The sequence below is a fragment of the Manis javanica genome, chromosome 1 (assembly GCF_040802235.1).
Source record: "Manis javanica isolate MJ-LG chromosome 1, MJ_LKY, whole genome shotgun sequence".
In the NCBI taxonomy this organism is placed as follows: Eukaryota; Metazoa; Chordata; class Mammalia; order Pholidota; family Manidae; genus Manis; species Manis javanica.
In genome coordinates this window covers 4,053,359-4,061,120 of record NC_133156.1, presented here as the reverse complement: position 1 = coordinate 4,061,120, position 7,762 = coordinate 4,053,359, and positions in this window count along the sequence as shown.

The window sequence follows — 7,762 nt, the reverse complement described above, 5'->3', positions numbered from 1 at the left end:
GACAAATGCCCTTGACTATTTATTCCAAGTGGGATTAGCTCTGCTTGAAGTGAGAGCCATATGGAACATTCATCTAAGATCACTACTGGCCCTGCTGCAGCCCTGAAATAACCCCAAATCACACTTGTTCTATTTGTTTTGATAAGACATGGGCTTCCAATGTCTTTGAAGCCCAAGTCCTGGCCTCTTTGAAGGCACATGAGACACTTTGACCTTGAGAGATCTCAAAATCTGGTGAGAAAGGCTGCAGTATTTTTCATGTTTCCATGTTCCTCCAAAGACACATCCTTATTTTATCCACAACCTTCATCCAGTTTTCCCATCTGTGGCTTCCTTTCCTTTCATTGTCAAGAACAGATTCTAATGTACAAGGGAACTTAAACCAAGATGTTCGCTGGAGATGCTGGGGAACATGGAACTTTATTTAGTCCCCAGCAGGGAACTACAGTCTTAAGGGACTGAGCAGGAAAAAAAAACCCGGGCCCACAGAGCCCCCCTCTCCTCACTCTTTGTGGACACTGTTGTAGGTTATATTGTGTTTTTTGTAAGCTGTAGGCTTTTGGCTTCAGGAATCGTCTGTGTTCTTATAAGGGCAGTGGTGCTGGGATAGAAGGTTTTCCCTGCCTCCTTGGAAAGAAGCCAGTAAAGAGGAATTACCTTCAACTTTACTTATTTCATACTGCAATGAACTTTTTGAAACTAAACATAAACATAGTAAAAAATGTTAAAATATGCTGATAACCTGTTAAAAATAAAACTTGAAATCCTATCATGCAGAGCCAGACACTACTATATATATATTATAAATCCTTCTCAATATTTTTCCCAAGCAAATACACACACAGGTATTTTAAAAATAGATTCACACTAATTGCAATGCCATCTGTGTTTGGTTTTGTATTGGTTTTCTTTTTTCAACGTTACCTTGTGTAGTTCTTCCCTGTCAATAAATACAGAAATACATAAACATTTTTAACAACTTCATGTATTTGATTTTAGGGATGTTTTACGTTATGTATGTGTCATTGTTTTATTACTAGGTTTGAGCAAAGCTGCAGTGATTAATACTAATTATTTTGCCTAACTTTATGTTTAAATTGGGACTCAAGTTTCCTTGGGTACAGTATTTATATTAGTATTTTGGGCAAAGAGTTCTGAGTTTTGGTCTAAAATATTCCTTTATGTATTACATACATACAATGCATTGCATGGCATTACATATCACTCAGGGCCACCTTGCCCTTCAAGAATTTAGGTAAATCTGGATTCTAACTCTTATTCTAGGGCTAGAGCACATCAGAGTCCTCCTCACAATTCTATATCTTCCTTTCACTTTCCTCTGTTTCTATTTTCTGAGTCCATGGATTCTTTGGTGTACCACCTTGAGTCAAATTGGGATCAAAAGCTGAACATAAAACCTTGCCCTTTCTCTATTTTTCATAAAAAATATAATCTCTCTTTGTATTTTATGATGTCATACAGAAAAGTCCCTTTGTGTACCACACGTCTCTCTGCTGACACCTCTCAAAGCCCATTTACCAGATGAATGACCTTCCCCACTGCATGTTGACCCTGCCATGACTGCAGGTTCCCTGGCCTCACCCCTCACTCTCCCTTCAGTTGGGGAGCAACTCAACTGTGTTCAGTCTGCTCTGTGGAATCCCTAGGTTTCTGGAAAACAAAACTAACACTGACCGAGATAGATTTAGTCATTTTGGTTGACTTGAATGGAATTGGCTACATTTTGATATACCATTCAAGCAGACTTATTAATTTAACATAGAGTTATGGACTTTTGGAGGAAGAAACAACTTCAAAATATGGTGTTCAGTTCCCTCATTTTGCAGTGTAAGAAACTGGGTCCTATAGGGCCAATATTCCCAGCCACAATCAGATCCTTAGGGCCAGAGCTGGGCCCAGAATTCCAGGTTCCTGGCTTTTGATCCCACTGCTTCACATTGTTAGAAAAAAAATTGGGAGTACTTTTCCCACGACAAAGAGAGTGTGAAGACCCCTCCATCCTCAGTCCCGATCCTTCTGGGTCAGAAGGATCCAGGACTGCAAGATGCAGATGGAAGAGAGTTTAGGCTTCTTTTTTTTTAAGACAGAAGTGAAAGATGAGCTTTTAAGCATCAGAGAAAACAGTGAACTATTAGTGTTCAAACCAAGAATCCTACATCATTGCTACTTCTGATTGTCTCATGAATCTGCCTTATACTTTGTGACCAGAAGGATGACCTCAATTTGGGAGACCCTGGACCGGGATCCAAGATTTTTAAGATTTTTTCCAGGAGTTGCCCTCTGACTTTTTGTACAATCCTTGGGAATTATCTTAACCTTTTTGTGACCTGACTCCCTCTGTAAAGGGTGATAATATTATTTGCCTTGATAAAATGACTTTTAAAAATCTGTGAGATTCCCAGGCAGAAGTTGTGTTTTTATCCAGAGGGAAAAATGATATTTTGCCCTTTTGGCAACATTAGGTAATTACCTGAGATAAACAATGCAATTCAGTTTATTTTTGTGTGTGTTTAGCATCTTCAGTTGAATAAAATATAATTACCCCAACAATGTTTCAGCTTTAGCTTTGCTTCATCTTAGGGCATGAGAGATCATGCCTCACAGGGAAAACTCCCCTTTGAGAAGGAAACTTGAAATTACAGATGAATCTAGCCATTCCCTTTGCATACGGTTCTGAAGGTTACCTGGACGCTTGCTCTGCTGTGTGTGTGTATAACAGAATGCACAGGTTTTTCTGGCTATCAGTAATGTAGTCCCTTGAGTGAGTTAGCTTATTTATAAGTCAGTGCCAATGCCAATGACTCCAAATTCTGCACCCAAGTTCTGATCTCTCCAGTGAGTTTTTTGCTTGAATTCTAACTGCCTACTGGGTCTCTACTTGAGTATTCCACAGCTAGCTCCATCTTAAAATGTCCTGAATGGGGGCTAATTATCTTCCCTTTCCCCCTGACACCAGGGTCACCCTTTGCCCCAATTATTCATCCAAGCTTGACATTCATTCCTGACCATTCCCTTTCTCTCACCCAGCATTTTCAATTAGTCAGAAAGTCTCATCAATGTACCTAAATTCTTTGTCCTCTTCTGCCCCACATCACTGTCCAAGTTCTGCCCTTTATCATCTCTCATTTGAACTATTGATAATTACTGATAAAAAAATATTTGCTAAGGATATACTGTAGGCCAGGAAGTATTCTAGGAACTTGGGGCACAATTAGCAAACAAAATATACAAATATCCCTGCCCATGAAGGTTTACATTCTAGTGGGGAGAAGAAGGCTGACAATAAGAACATAATAAATGCATAAATTATGTAGCAAATTAAAAAAATATATGAAAAAAGGAAGTAGAGCAGGAGCTTTGGGAGGAATGGAGGCAGGGAGGCTGCTGCATGCCATTTAAAATAGTATGGCTGGAGCAAGCCTGTTTGATAAGATAATTACAGACCCAGTGGGGGAGGAGGTGGGAGTATGTGGGGGGGAATGTGTGTTGGGGGCAGGGAAGGCCCTCATGTGGGGCAGTGACTGGAGTGCTAAGCGGCAGCCAGGTCAGCACAGCTGGAATGGAGCAAGCCGGAGCTGGGGGTGTGTGGGGTTTTTGTGTGCAGTCAGAAATGGGGTCAGAGTCTCTTACGCAAACTTCAGCTTTTTCTGAATAGGTCAGGAATCACTGAGAGGTTTTGCACAGAGGAATGTTGGGACCTGATGTATGCTTCAAAAAGATGTGTGTTGTTAAAGGATCGTTTTGGCTGCCATATTGAGAACAGACTGAGGAGAACCAGGAGAGAAATGGGTACCAGGTAGGAGGCTGTAGCAGTAATGCAGGTGAGAGATGCTCTGGCTGGAATAGGGTAGAAGTTGGGGTGGTGAGAAAGGACAGATTCTGGAAACATTTTGAACGTAAAGCCAGTCCAATTCCTGGAAAGACTGCAAGGACTGCTGGGTTGTGGTGAGAGAAGCAGAGGAGTCACAGTAGAGAGCTAAGCAACCTGAGCGGTCTGCCTACTCCTGCATTCCCCCTGTCCAGCACCCTCTCTCCTCTTAAGTCCATCCTTCTGCGGGAGTCAACTTTACAACCTGCAAACCTGATCCTGTCACTGCTCACTGAAGACCTTCAGCAGTGCCCCATTACCTACAGCCCCTTCAATCACCTCAGAGGCCTTTTGAGATATGAACCTGCCTTTCTCTACCTTTTAATAATTCCAAACTGGCTGCTGGGGCCTGCACCCACCAGGCTGGGTCATGATTCTGGATCTTAGATGACCTGTTTCATGTGTCCTTCCTCTGTCCTGAAGTCCCGTTCCCACTGGATTGCCTGAGTGGTGGGAATTTGATTTCTAGTCCAACCTTAGAAATCATCTCTTCGAGAAGGTGGGCTGAGTGCCCTACTGTGTGCACCCAGTTTCCCATGCATACCCCCTCGTAACCATCAATCCTCACATCATGCTGATGTCTGTCTCTTTTGTAACCAAATATAAACTCGTCTCCTCTTCCACATGAGGGCTCAGCTCAGAGGCTGGGTCTGCATAATACTAAAGCCATATCCTCCTCAGGAGACAGCAGCATCTTTCATCAGTGAAACCAAAAGAGATTAGATGAAGTGAGTGCCCCCTGCAGTTAAGACCCTCTCCCCACTGGTTTCACATTTCCTCTGCCTTTCTTCAGCCAACCTGGGCTCCGAGTGTCCCTCCAGACCCTGGATATTCTGTAGTGAGTCATGTATGTTTTGCAGTATTTCTCTCCCTAATGTAGGAAAACAAGCATACATGGCATTTTGTCATGGCAGAACTGGTGTCTGCCCCACGCAGGGTGACTGTGGCTGGGAGAATCCCAGCCTGAGCAGAGCAGCAAAGGGACAGGCCCTTGTGGCTGACATAGGCCCTGGTTGCCTCTGTGGACAGAGTCTCAGAGAAGCAGATGGGATGGGGCCATTCTGTAAGTGTTCTGTTCAAAGAAAATCAGGAACAGAATTAAAAGAAGGTGTTGGATATACATGCTAAAAGGAGCAGATGTAGGAACCATCAATCTGGGTCTTTTGGGAGGAGAAAAAAAGAAATGAGAATCCAAACAAGGCCTTCCACCCACAGCGAAATACAGATGCCAATGCTGCATTATACTGTCTGTGCAACTCTCACTCCAGGGGTTCTGGGATTCCAGCCAGGTGCACAGGGCCATGGCCTGGGCAGCTGAACAGTGCCAAGATCATCAGCTGAAAGACAATGGTGCCCAAGCCTGTTACCCAGACAGCCCAGCAGATGAGCTTGGGAGAGCAGAGCCTCAGAATGGAACATCAGTGGCAGCCTGGCAACCTCACATCTGTGGGAGGACAGAGGGTCTGTGGGAGGGTAGTGGGTGAGTGCTGGCAAGGACAGTGGGATTGGGGCTTTTAAAGAATCTCAAATGCCTGGCGATTCTCTAAGTCTTTGGTAAATTACCCTTTATTAGTTTTGTTAAGCCTCAGCAGCCTGGAATTGTCTCCTTAAAACTCTGCCATCTGTTCTCGTCCTGTCTATGATTCTGACCACACACATGCATACAAAAGTGTTTAATTTCAGCAAAATATAATTCTTCCTTTAAAAAAAAAGTGGGAACGCAAACAGAGTGGGGGACATGAATGAGGACTGGAAATGACAGAGTCATCTGAGAAGCTGGGTATTTCTGACAGAACCCTGCCATCCTATGTTACTAAGTTCCTGGTGCCTGGAGGCAGGATAGTCAGCTCATTAGTCAGCATGTTGTTGAACAGTAAGTAAACAGCCATCCAGTGACCTTTAGATGCAAGGGACTGGGCTAGGCACTGGGAAAGGGGAAAGAGTCTCTGCCCTCAAAGGAAAACAGGAGTAAAAGTGTAAATCTTAACTGAAGAGAACAATCAGCTTAAGAAGTGTTGAAAGTCAGAGGCATGAAGGTGAGAAGTTCTATATTCATTGGGAAGAGGGTTCAAGTACTGTGAGCCGAACAGTTACAAGGCAGGGAAAGAGAATGTTGGGAGGTGGAGAGACCCACAGAAGCATCAAGTGCATCCTCGTCCCAAACAGAAACCCTTCTTCCCACGGCAAACTTCTTTTAAAGTACTTTTGGTAGCAGGTATCCCTTACCTCACAAATCAACCCCTTTTATTTATTTATTTATTTTTAGAACAGTAGAAAGTAATGTTTTTTATTTGTATAAGTAATGAAAACATTACAAACTTGAGGAAAAATTAGAAAATTCTTCATTATATAGAATAACCAAAAATCCGTGAAATGTGATTTTTTAAGATAGAATGGTGATTCTGATTTTTTTTTGAGAGGGCATCTCTCATATTTATTGATCAAATGGTTGTTAACAACAATAATATTCTGTATAGGGGACTCAATGCACAATTATTAATCAACCCCAAGCCTAATTCTCAACAGTCTCCAATCTTCTGAAGCATAATGAACAAGTTCTTACATGGTGAACAAGTTCTTACATAGTGAATAAGTTCTTACATGGTGAACAGTGCAAGGGCAGTCATATCACAGAAACTTTCAGTTTTGATCACGTATCATGAACTATAAACAATCAAGTCAGATATGCTTATTCGTTTGATTTTTAGACTTGATTTATATGTGAATCCTACATTTCTCCCTTATTATTATTATTATTTTTAATAAAATGCTGAAGTGGTAGGTAGATGCAAGTTAAAGGTAGAAAACATAATTTAGTGCTGTAAGAGGGCAAATGTAGATGATCAGGTCTGTGCCTATAGACTAAGTATTAATCCAAGCTAGACAAGGGCCATAAAACATCCACAGATGCAGAAAGGTTCCCTCAAAACAGGGGTGGGGAGTGAGGTTCTAAGCCTCACCTCTGTTGATCCCCAATTTCTCACCTGGTGACCCCCCTGTGACTGTGCCTATCTTATGTTGTTCCTCCCATAAGGAATCTTATTGGTCTCTGGCTAACCAGTCATATTCCAGGGCCATACAGGGAAATGTAAAGTTCATAAGTGAGAGAGAAGAAATATTCTTTGAAAAGGTTAGCTTTTTACTTCTTTGCAGATTTATGCCCTATGGCTTCTATGCCCAGCATTTGTCTTGAGGTGTCTTTACCACTTGGAAGAATTATGATACTCAGTAATTTTCAATATGAGGCACTAATTCTACTAAAGGGTTGTAATTAGGAAGGAAGAAGAAAAGGTATAGAAGTAGGAGATGGAAGAAAACATGGGAAGATTGATTATTTCTTTGACATATGTTCTTGTACAGTAACATAAGCATGTATAGGTTTTAACAAACTACTAATTAAATTGTGTACACACATTAACATAATAGGAATACAGCTAACAACAAAAGCAGACCTACAATTACCAGCCATATCCAGTGAAACCAAGAAAACCAGTTAGGTACCCTAGGCATTTGTGAAAACTTATCAATGATATAATGGATATTGTCTAACTGAATTTGAATAGTTTGAGAAAAATCAGACAAATTAAAACAACACATTCCTGGGAACTGTTCACATCCAGTATGTTCTTTTAACAGTAGATAGTTTATAGTCGCACGATTTTGGAGCACTGCAACTTGCACTTCTCCTAATTCTTGGTTGAGTTCCAACAGTATAGATCCAGTCAAATTTGTTGTTTTACTATATGCACAGGGCAGCTTAGATATCTCCTTCTTCATTCCAATGGCAAGTCCAGGAACTGGTGGGATGAATGCAGCTACAACTGCAACAGCACCAGGATCTTTGCTGAAGTTTTTTGATGATCGTCTTCTGGA